Consider the following 12,506-nt stretch of genomic DNA (forward strand, 5'->3'; position numbering starts at 1 on the left):
TCTAAAGTGTGAATGTGCTTTATATTTATATAATAATAATTAGTGGCCATTTGTGCAGCGGGAAAAAACAGTACTCAAACCAGTCAGTGGTAACAAAAGTAAAGCACATTTTGTGCTTCATTCACACAATCTTGCTAGATCATTACCAGCAACAATTCCCACAGTGTCATAACTATACATTACATTAAAAGGTTGATTTTTTCTTCCAATAAAACAGCTCTTAGAATGATAAATATTTCAAATTCTTTCACTTTATTCTAGTAAACAACTTATCAAATATAAACATCAAAAATCTTAAGAATAGAAGAAAAATAATGAACTATGCAATCTAATTTGTAATCAGAGTGTATATTTTTAAGAGTAAAATAGTGATTCTAGCTGTTTTACTTACATAACAACAGGAGGAATGGTCTCAACTCACTGCACAGAATGAAGGGACTACTATAGAGAGAGATACTCTGGACATATGCAAAATATGTGTGTTTCTATAATTTTGGTTTTTGTTTCTACTAAATATTCATTCATGCATCTCATCCTGGTGAGAGAAAACAAGAGAGAAACAATTTGAAATATGCTCATCCATCTCCATCTTCAGCATAATCTTCTTTTCCTTGTCTGCACACAAACAGTATTAAATTCTGCCTGAACAAGGATCTGCAGACAACTTAAGATACAGATTTAATATAGTGCTCACCTGTGTTAAGGAATGCCTCAGTCAAAAATGGAAGCTAGTGTTTTGCATTTTGTGCTGATATGTTACTGGCATCCTAAAGAATGGCTTTTTGATAAAGCTGAACTAGCCAGCTCTTTATGTGGATAACTTTTTAAAAGAAAAGCAATACACTACATCCTTCTCCCACCAATTTCTTTATAATTGTTGTCAGCTGCTGACAATTCCAGTTTACCTTTCAGTACAGCCAGACAACAGTTAATTCTATAAAATTTAAGGTGTTTGGGGTGTTTTTTCATCCCCAAATCTGATATTTTTCAGTGCAATATTTCTATGAAACAGTGCTCCAAAACAATAAGGCAGTAAGTTTAAGAAATGGGCAAATTTTACTGTATTCTTCTTCTTCATCATGATACTTCTTTTAACTTGATAATGTTAAATATCAGCAGTAGGTACTGTTTGAACCAATGCTGGACAGTTTATGTAATGCTCTATGATTTCAGCATGGCTTTTGAAAATATTGCTGGATATTGTTTGCCTATCTGAAAACTAACAAATGTTATGGTTAAATAGAATTAGAGAAAGGTTTGGGTTGGAAGGGACCTCAGTGGTCATCTAGTTCCAATCCCTGGCTGTGGGCAGGGAACCTTCCCCTAGGCCATATTGCCCTGTGCACACTGACTGTGAACACTTTCAGGGATAAGGCATCCACAACTTCTCTGGACCACCTGTTTCAGTGTCTCAACAACTACAGAGTAAATAATTTCTTCATAATATCTAATCTAAATCTACCTTCTTTCAGATTAAAGCTGCTTCTGTTTTGTTTTACTTTAAGATGAGACAGTTATGGCCTTTGCTACACACATGATATGTAGACAAGGGAGTTCTGCTTTCAGTTCTCTGATCTAATTTATCTAGAGGAAGATTATGAGCACAAGTACCTCATCTTCCGGGAAGCATCACACCTCTTAGATTATAGGATAAATATTATCAATATCTGACAGTTTATCCTGCCAAAGAATAAATCAGATTACACCATAGCATGAGACGAACATATTCCAGAATTAATACTATTATGTAGATTTCTTTCCAAATTTTGTGAAACCTGATATCAAACACATTAATTTTTTCCTCCCACAGATCATTTCAATGTTTTAACAATGTTTCATTTTATATTTTATTATTGTCTGTCTGGATTTTGCATTTAAAATTTCATATTTATTCTGATCTATACTTTCAATTGCATAACTTTGTAATTGTATGCTATCTGAAATGTTTAGTTTCCTGTCCCAATAAGGGGATTGCTTTGAAGGAAGCCTTAATTTCTTTGAAATTTGAGACTTCCATTCTGTGAAGCAGAATAGAGTAATAAAATTTAGTCCTAATAATTTATTTAGATGAAATGAGACTAAAGATTTTCCATAAATTTTTGTACTGACTGCAAGGAAACTAGCTTTTAACTGAACTTTTAATAAACAGAATAGAAACATACTTGTTTAAAACAAGGAGCAATAAAAGCAGGCTGACAGAGCACAAAGACATTTAACACAAGTAAGAAATTCCAGACAGAAGAATGAGCCCTTATTTTCAGCATAAGAGATTCACTGGTGCACCTCAATACAGATATCAGGATATAGGTTTCTGACTCTGGCTAAGGATGGAGTCATAAAATGTCATCTGCTGAGCAGTGCTGAATCAGCTCCCTACTCTGAAATGAGACAATAGGCAAGAAATAAATTCCAGCCTTTTATTAATTGGGAAAGATTTAAACCTTTTTTTTTTTTTTTTTTTTTTTTTTTTTTTTTTTTTTTTTTTTTACTTTGGGAGCACAAGGACTTCTATCTTTCTCCGCTGACAGAAGTGCCCTAAAAGTGCCCTAAACAGGGTAGCAGAAGCAGTCAGAATGAAGCTATCTCAATTTGTGCTGTTAAAGATGCTCAGCTGTCATGGGATATTCCCCTGTTGTAGGGAGAATAGTGAAAGAATTTTTTGTTTAGTCAGTGGAGAGGAGCTCCACTGTCACAGAGGAGTCCCTGTAGAGAGGGAGGAGTACATGGAAAAATTCAGTTCAGTTCGCTCTTATAACAATTTTAGTTATATTTATTTACCTGCTTTATTTATCTGTCTGAGGCAAGATTGAATTCTTCCAACTCAGGCTCCAGAGACAGGAAATGCCCCACTGGGGCATCCTTAGGGGGCTGTGATGTCAGTGAATAATTTCACTGCTCTGGTTCACAATGGGGGTAGCTGTGTTTATAGCTACTGCCTCAAACTCAGGCATTAAAGTGATAAGTAATAGAAAGTACATTCAACCAAAGTCTATGTTTGGGCAAAGACTGACCTGGGATTATGAGCTATTTTTTTTTTTTTACTGGGTACCTACAAACTACTATGACATAAACCCTGAAGTACTTCACATTCCTTCCTCTTTTTGAAAATAAACCACAAATTATAATTGTAAGGAGATATGCACTGTGCATGCTGGAATAAACTAAGTAAAGAAACTGCTTTTAGATTCAAAAATTCCAGTTCCTTGCAATGTGTTGCACAGATCAAAAATCAATACTGAGAAATGGACTCAGCAAAAACAAATTAACTCAGCAAGTGACTTGGACTTGCTCTGCAAAGTTTTCTTCTGCTGTTTTTAACCCTCTAAGATATCAGATCACTGCTACATAAAGGAGGAGGTGCAGTAGTGGTTTGTTTAGATGTTTCAATGCAATTTGATAGCACAACTTCCAACATGAATCTCAACATAAAGTTTTCCAAGTGCATTCTGATTGTTATGATGAAAGATGCTTTTTTTTCAAAGATAAATTAAAGAATATAAGGTACTTTTAGGACTTTTTTGGAATGTTAACAAAGTCACATTTGATCACTCAGGCATGGCTCTACATTCCTGGTATATAAATATGAAATTTAAATTCTTCCTATATTTTATCTACATTTTCTTCTCCTTCTCTCTCTCTCTTGTTTTTTTTTTTTTTCCTGTGAAGTGCTTTTGATGTTTTTGTTCTGCACTTTACTAAATGATGGCTACACGCCAAACAGATTTAGGAAAGTGATCAAACCAATATATCATAATGCAATTTTCTAAGACTGACTGACTCAAATAGACTTCTGACTAAGACTGCTAAAAAACAATGGATGTTCAAGATTACTCAGAATGTTAATGTAAATTTTGCTTTCTATCCCTTTAGCATTAATTAAAATTAGAACAGACTCTTTCATCCTCCTTATCATTACAGTTTAAACAACTTCTGACTGACATCTCAGCTGACTTCATTTCCTTCAAAATTTTTACACATATGCCAGCCTGCCTGGCCACAAGTGTAGATGTAATTTTTATTCATATTATTTGCAAGTCTAAGTTGTGTTGTGGGATAGAAGGGAGTGAAAATTTCCTTTACTTTCAAGGACACTATCTTCTTTCCTTCATTCATTATGGAAAGGAGAATTTTATCCTTTGTAAAAAGTAAACAGCAGAATACATCACCAAAACAGTTATAGAAGTAATGACAGTTGAGGATAAAAATAACAGTACTAGTTTTAACATTAAAAATTGAAGATAAATAAATAATACCATTAACTAGGTGTCATTAAGTGCCCTCTATTACATCAAGAAGTATTGATATTTATTCATATAAACATTACAAAAATATAAAATATTTCCTTTCCAAAATCTTCTACTCAGCAGAACCACATCACATAATTCATTGATGTGCTGGAGGGATGGGATCTTGACAGACTTAAGATGCAAATCTCATGAAGATCAGCAAGGTCAGGTGCATGGACTGGTGTATGGGATGGGAAAATCACAACCAAAAATGCAAACTGGATGGAGGCTGGATCAAGAGCAGCCCTGCCAAGAAGGACTTGGGGGTGTTGGTGGACAAGAAGCCCAATACAACCCAGTTACGTGCATCTGCAGCCCTGAAAGACAGCTGTGTCCTGGGTTTCATCCAAAGCAGTAAGGCAGCTGGGCAAGGGTGGGTATTCTGCCTCTCTGCTCTGCCCTTTTGAGACCCCACCTGGAGTGTTGCATTCAGTTCTGGAGTCACAAAATAAGATATAAGGACTGCATGACACTGTTGGAGTACATCCAAGGGAGGGCCACAAATATGATCAGAGGGCTGGAACATCTCTTCTATCAAGACAGGCTGAGAGCTGGGATTTTTCAGCCTGGAATAGAAAAGGTTCTAGGGAGTCCTTATAACACCTTCCAGTACCTAAAGAGGGCAACAAGAAATCTGGAGTAGAACTTGTTTCAAGAACATGTAGTAACTGAACAAAGGGTAACGGCTTTAAACTGAAAGACCATAGATTTAGAGACTATACTAGGAAGAAACCCTTTACTGTAAGGGCAAGGAGGGACCAGAACAACTTGCCCAGAGAAGATGTGGATGCCCCATCCCTGGAAATGTTCAAGGCCAGATTGGATGTGGCTTTGAGCAATGTGCCTGGTGGAAATTGTCCCTACCTATGGCAGGGGTGCTAGAACTAGATGATCTTTAAGATACCTTTCAACCCAAACCATTTTATGATTTTATGATTTGATTCTATGTACCTGTTATTACTTCTATGATGGAATTCAACCAATCTGTTCTAGAATGATTCCATACACCATTTAACTCCCAATTAATGTCTAGAAATGCAGCTTAGAGTGAGATTGCCTACTAAGAATTTACTTTTGATTCCAAGGACTTTTCTAACCAGACTGCAGCTTCCAGGGCTTTTCTAATTCATTCTGTTGATTTATAGGCTTTGTAGAGATATCAGACATGAATTTTTATAGAGAAATACACTGTGAAAATATGCCATCTAATTCCAATTATTGTGTTGGTGTATTCTTTTCTTCTTTTTCCTTGAGAAAACAGGCCAAGAATTATAAGAATATATCTTTAATCTTTGTGTCCCCTCTCTCTTGTTTGCTGTCTCATACCATCTCTCCAAATGCCAGGATAACTCTGATTGTGAAACCATAAATTGTCTGTTCTTTGATACAGTGTTATAACAGAAAAACAACCAACCCAACAAATAAAAAAAAACCCAAACCAAAACAAACTTTTGGAAACATAGTAAAAGTTGTACTTAATATAAGTAGTTCAGTCCTTTTGCGCTGGCCACTGGAAAATACAAAATCATTCACTGGTTAGATAGGCTAGGAACAAAGCACTGGTCACATGAATAATAGGTACTGAAATATATGACTCCAGAAAAACTAATTTATATTACAAGAATAACATGGCAAGATCTTCACAGATCCTCCTCTCATTTTGTGCAGTCGGATGATTAATGGATTAAGTATGTTTTCATGTTTGTGTTCTCCCACGTCTAGATTCCCAACATAGACAAATGCCTCCCTGTTTTACTATCACCACAACATTTATTAATTTTCTGAAATTAGAAGCAAGTAGAAAGAAGAAAAAATAATTTTTAAATTCTTTATATTTTTAAGGATATTTATCCCTTTACATATTCTTTAGTAAAATAAAACTTTTTTTCTGAAAAATAAAACAAAATACACACACTCACAAAGAGGTTGTTTTGGGTTTTCTGGCTTTCATTTGACACACATTTTCATCTGTAGGTTTTATGCCTCTAAACCCTCAATACAAGTGAATGCAGTTAAGTGAAATCTTCTACCCTGCAAGTAACAGCTTGGGAGGAACAACAAAAATGGCATTTGCAGAAATAATGCACATATTCCTTCAATTAGCAATGAGATACTTGTCCTTATCAGGGACACTGTCTTTTGTAAAGCTTCCCTGCCTCTTCATCTGTTTTCGCTGCTACAAAGAATGTGTTTGAAATTAAAGAATGATCAAAATCTACCCAGCTATCAGTTTACAGATTCTCCAGCCTCTGCATATGTGCTGCCACTCTGCCAAGGCCGTGCTGAAATGCCAGTTATAACAAGGAGGACATGCATATTGTGTTACATTAGTTGCTACTAATTTTCCCAATTATTATGGCTAGCACTATTGATTCTTCCATCAAAATGAACAAATTGGATAGGACAAAACACTGGAAGAATCTCTAATTACAAACACCCTTTAAAAGACACCTTCATCAGGCATAATCATGCCTTTATCATAGCTGTTAGGCATTCAAAATCCAAACTGAGGGGAAAATGTGTGGTTTTGTAAGATTTAACACCTTATGGACTAATTCCTTACACCAATTTTAAGCTCTGCAAAGTCTGGGATAATTTTTTGTTTTGTTTCTCACCACTCAGAATCTTAGTGTGAAACTGCAGTTTCCATAGGTGCAAATCTCTCCCAGAATGTTTTAAGAAGCTAAGGTATGATTCTTGGGGCTGTCCTGTGCAGGGCCAGGAGCTGGAGTGTCATGACCCTTGTGGGTCCCTTCCAACTCAGAATATTCTGTGCTTCTGTGAATACTCAAAATGACAGGAAAAAAAATCCAGAAAATACATATTTATGTTATCCCTATGACAGTGGAATAAGACTGTGGAGCTTAGGATACCTAAGAATTTTCATCTCAATCTTTTATTTTTGTAGTGTGCCAGTCCTAGACTGTGAGGTACTTCTGTAAAATCACCTCTTCCTTGAATATCCACTTCTACTATTGCAATATACAGCTTAAGCATGGCAGCCTCCAACTAGCTCTTCCCATTATTTTCTAGATAATATTAGCCTATTTTTCCATGTCTTTTTCTAGACATTCTGATCATCTGTCAATGTCTTCCAAACAGCATTTTAATAATAGCCTAGTGTTTGGAAATGAATGCAAGAGAAATTAGGGTTTTACTGCTAAAAGAAAGGATCTACAGATCTAGACATATAACCAATACAGAAGGATGTACATCTGTTGCAATTAGGTGGAATAAAAAACCCAAAAAACTGAGAAAAAATGATGGTGAAAAATTCTGTTGAAAACCATATATTCCTCTGGTGTCTTTGTATTAGACAATAATTCTTGATTTTTGAGATGAAAAGCCACAATAATCATGACATGGATGAGAATTAAAATACTGACTATATAAATAGATTTTAAAGGGGAAATTGGGCATCTGGAATGACTAGAATTACTTGCAGCATTATATTTTGCAGACTTTTACATATATCACCATGAAAATTGGTGAAACTCATAGAAATTCTTAGTTTTTAAAGAGACACAGATAAACATAGAGACTTTAAGTATTTTATTGCATATATAATTTATGTTTCTAATAGTTTGAAATAAATGTAATTCCACTCTCTACATTACATTCAGGACTGAGTCTAAGGAGAGAATTGTCACATTTCATACAAATACAGAAAATATAATTAGTTTTCTGAAACAAATAATATGGCCTGTGTGTATTTACTTTCTGCCTAAATCTCTCCAAAATACTTCTGAGCAGTGATAGCCAATGCTTTACTGTTGCAATTGCTATTTGTCCATATTGGTTTTCACAAGTATACTGCAGGATTTTGGCCAACATTTTAATATCTGGGTGACTGTCAATTGAAGTCCATGGGAACTGATGACTGGATGACAGGATAAAATTTATCAGGTAGGGTTTGATTCCAAACCCTTCTCTTTTTAGAACTTTTTTTTTTTTTTTTGGCCAGAAAACAGATTTTGAAGCAGTAAGGTTTAGCTATCTTCTTCAATGAGCTAAAGCTAGAATAAGGAGGTAAAATTCCACCCTTCCTATAATATAGGTTCCTAATGTTTGTGGAGTATGCCATAATCCAAATGCAGGAGCATTAGAAATACTTACATACTGAAATTCCAAGTATACATGAAGACCTGCTAAATTCCAGCTGTGAATTGTTTCCTCTAAGTACTTTTCATACACGCATGCCGAGTCTCTATGCACTCTCAGAGTGCTCCAACATAAAATGCCCTCTATAAATATAAATTTACACTAATATCTAGACAGTATCCAAGTTATTCCATAAACTGCAGAGTAGCATGCATAGTAGAGTTAGAAATTAATAGCTGTGTATCACAGACAAAGCTCCTTGCATACAAGTAGTTTATTTTACATAGTACGTGTCATTCCAAGGAAGAGTTGGTTTGTATGCATAAATTTAGACACATATTTGCACATACCTCAAACAGTATTGTGGAAACAGATGTATATTGAAAATGACTGAAGAAGTAAACTATCTACCTGCCCCATCCATTTATTCATGAAATGCCTTATTGATTTAAAATGAGGTGAAGAGATACAATTCTATGCAATAACCTAGCCTCGTTTTGTAAATCTTTAGCTGATTTTGAAGCAGTTAATTCTGGTGGCTGTAAAGGGAAGCCAGATCAACAGAAACACTATGTTTTTGATTTGTGTGTGTAGAGAAAACTATTTAAACAAACCTTCTGGAATCAACTTTTCTTTTTCCCTCAAGTCTGCTCCTGCCCTCCAGATCCACCTCACCTTATTTCAGCCACTTGATGGACTTTAGAAATGTGCTAACTACATCAAATCATGGGAAAGAAGAGAACACTCTAGAGAGCAGCATTACTTATTAAGCTTTAATCCATGACAACCAAACCTGATCCTTCATATAAAATCTTCATAAAGGTCACAGGATTCATATTACAGATTTCAGGGAGAGATGAAAATTGAGAGTTATACCCCATTAGATGGCCAGTTGTGTGATGAGACAGCTCACCACCTCATTTTAGCAAGGGACTGCGTTGGGCAGGTCAAGACAAGACCCATGGCATGGGTCCAAGGCTTTCACACCTGTAGATTTAACTGAGACAAAAGCCCTTCTTCTTTGTGGCACAATGCAAGTCCAGTGTGGTAGGACCAAGCTGGGGACATAAAGTACATGCTGGCTATGTGCAGCCGACAGTCAGTGCTGCCCAGCTGCCGCCTGGTTCTCTCTAGGACTGATAAATAAAGTAGCAAATTACAATAGCTCACCTCCTCTTTAATCTATTGGCTTTAGGAAAAGGCAACTGCAGTATTAAAATGTCGGGATGGCTGTTGCTATTAACAAGGCCAAAAATAGATCTTTTAAGAACGTGAAAAATGAGGGCAGTAGATTTTAATAGGATCTCTGATGACCTGAAAAAAAAGAAAAGCCCATTTACAACTCTTTTGCTGTGTATTACAACAAGCAAAAATAAAGCTAATTTATCTCCAAAACAGTAAATTGCTTTTTAGTAAATGGCTCATGAGGGGCCAATAAAAACATTAGAGAATCCTTGACATGGTAAATAATTAAAGACTGGTCGAAATCTTGATAGAAACTCCCCATTGCCTGCAAATTACAAGATCTCAAGGGTACTCCTGTAAAAAGGAAATGTAGAATAACACAGGAAATTATTCAAGTGCCAGGTCCAATGCAACAGCATTAAATATTAAATATTAAGTAACAGCAAGCACCAAAAAAAAGAACTTTACATCATCATCATCATCATCATCATCATCTAATTTGGTTCTGTATCATGGGGACTTAAACGTCTTAATGGTTCAAGTGATGAATTCAACTACAAAAACCAACAGTGTAATAACCTAAAAAAGACAGTACATTAATAGGTCATGTATATTGAAATAACCTCTTAAATTGACCAATTAAGTCATAAAAGATAAAATTACAATCATCATTAAGTATTCTATAAGCTACTCTCTAACAAATAATGAACACTTACCCTTTATTTGATTAAATTATAACGACAGTAGGCCCATACAGAAATATTTTTGTTCCGCTGAACTACAACTTCTGAGAAAGAGTGATTTAGATTCCCAAAGTACTATGAAGATTTTCATTAAAACCACCTCTGTTTTTCATAATTCAAGATCTGTGCTGCCCCAGCTTAATCAAATAAGTCTCTCTCCCAACTGCAAAAGCAAAAGCAAAAATCAAGTCCTTCATATAAAATGTCAATATTGTTCCCTGAACTCTACTTATTTTTATTGGGGGTAAGCAATATTTTAAGGGAATAAAAAGCCCCAAATCAATGAAAATCGCACCATTAAAACATAAGGTAAAATATATTAGGGAAGAACAGTAACAGATTTTCAACATGTCATTTACCCTACATTGTAAATGCAAAATAAGATTTTGAGTTATTCCAAGAAAATCAAATAAACAGAGAAGAATCAGATCTACTAGGTTCACCTATACCAAAGTGAAATGTCAGAATAATCTTTTGACTCCACCCATTCCAGCCAATGTTTGTTTTCAATTTTTTAAATTTTTCATTAACCATTACACTCATGTTACAACTCTTTACACCCACAAGCAGCTCAATGTAAATTATAAATAAAGCAAATAATTAACACACATTACATTAACCTTACAATTCAATAGGAGTAGAGGCAATAACAAGCTTAAACATAAGAAATCTGTGTTGGATACCAAGGAAAAAACAGACATAAGAGTGGTTAAATACTGCAATATGTTTCCTAGGGAGACTGTGGGATGCTTATTATTAGAATTCTTCAGGATTCTAATGGACATAAACTGGACTGGGTATCTTGATATAATTACCCCTGCTAGAAGCTGATGGCTGAATTAATTGATCTCCAGAGGTCCCTTCCAGTCTCAATTTTTCTATGATTCTGCTATTTTCTTCTTTCTGCATTTTCACTGTCAAGCTTTTTAAAAAATGTAAAAGAAACCAGCCAACCAGAAAACAACATATACTATAATAAGAAAAAAAATTCTTAATGGCAAAATAACCAAACTCCTTTGGCACCCTTGGTACTGTTATTTGGTCTAACAATGCCAATACCCAAATAATCAAGCTACAGAAAAATGCACAGCACATAAGGTTCGTTCTTTATGCTGTCAGTTCTCTAAGTCACAGCTCTATGGAAGGTGACCCATGGTAATCACCTAGTGAGGGGAACTTGCTTCTGAAAAACTTTTCTTTGGGAAGGATGAAATACAGGGGAAAAAAACATGGTTAGAACAGTTCTGAATTTTGACCCCAAATCTCTCTCTTTTTCTAAGAAACTGTACAAGGTCAAGGAGATAATAAGGACTTTTTTCAGTCATTGCCATTTAAAATTGAGCAGCATTTGGCAATAAAAGCTTCTGTGACTTAGCTGATTATATTCAGACGACTTATACAGAGATTTAAATAAATGTGTCTCCTTACCCTGGTAAAATTTGTTGTGGCAACAGATCTAGAAAATGCCAAGGTCTGTAAGATGAAACTTCACATGCTCTTCTGCTATTGTGTTAAAACATGGGAAAATGTTGAATATCTATTATGAATTAGTACAGCACTGATATAACAGCTACATTGATTTATGGCTTTTCATGTACACTAAGAGAAAAAGAAACATATCAGAAATGGAACTCAAAGCAAGCTTATTGTTTATTTATCTAGGTCCCTAACAAAATATTTGCACTATGATGAACATGGTGTGTTCTAAACTACCGAGGGCAGTACAGACTAAAGTCTTCTTTTTTTATAAGCACTGTCAAAGAAAGCTTTTAAATCTCCTGTTGTGGGTTTTTAAAGGACAACCAGAAATTATTAAATAGAGAGGGGTTGAATTAAAAATTCAAGTTGTCCTTTTGACTAGGAATAATGGATTAATTAGAGGCCAAACCATCTGTATTTATTTGTCAGCAAGAAATTACTGTGTCATGGATTCTGTCACTGTACAACACCTACCAGAATAGTGACATTGTAATGTCACCATACTCATACTTTCATCTCTTTATGATGGGTGATCATGTCATTACAAAGGATGTGAAACACAGCATCACTGTAAATCATCTGTATAAATCTATGTAACTCATGATAAATTTGTGACACTATTTGTTTTGCAATAACTGTCTTGCTGAGGGTACAATTGCTCCATTACAATTGAGACAGCTCAATTCTTATTTTAATGTACTACTTGGAATTC

The 12,506-nt window shown here is 35.1% G+C and overlaps 1 protein-coding gene across 5 annotated transcripts in view; it reads right to left on the bottom strand.

Annotated features, from left to right (window-relative positions):
- The window catches only part of CNTN5 (contactin 5), a 603,752-nt gene that overhangs the window by 284,610 nt on the left and 306,636 nt on the right, over window positions 1–12,506 (bottom strand). Inside the window, exon 1 of one of the 5 annotated variants that reach the window (XM_064409457.1) lies at window positions 9,558–9,679. The exons of the other annotated variants lie outside the window; for them this stretch is intronic. The gene's annotated coding sequence lies outside the window, so the exon portion shown is untranslated. Of the gene's footprint in view, window positions 1–9,557; window positions 9,680–12,506 lie in introns of those variants that run through there. 5 annotated transcript variants of the gene reach the window in all.

This window comes from Passer domesticus, chromosome 2 (genome assembly GCF_036417665.1).
Source record: "Passer domesticus isolate bPasDom1 chromosome 2, bPasDom1.hap1, whole genome shotgun sequence".
NCBI lineage: Eukaryota > Metazoa > Chordata > Aves > Passeriformes > Passeridae > Passer > Passer domesticus.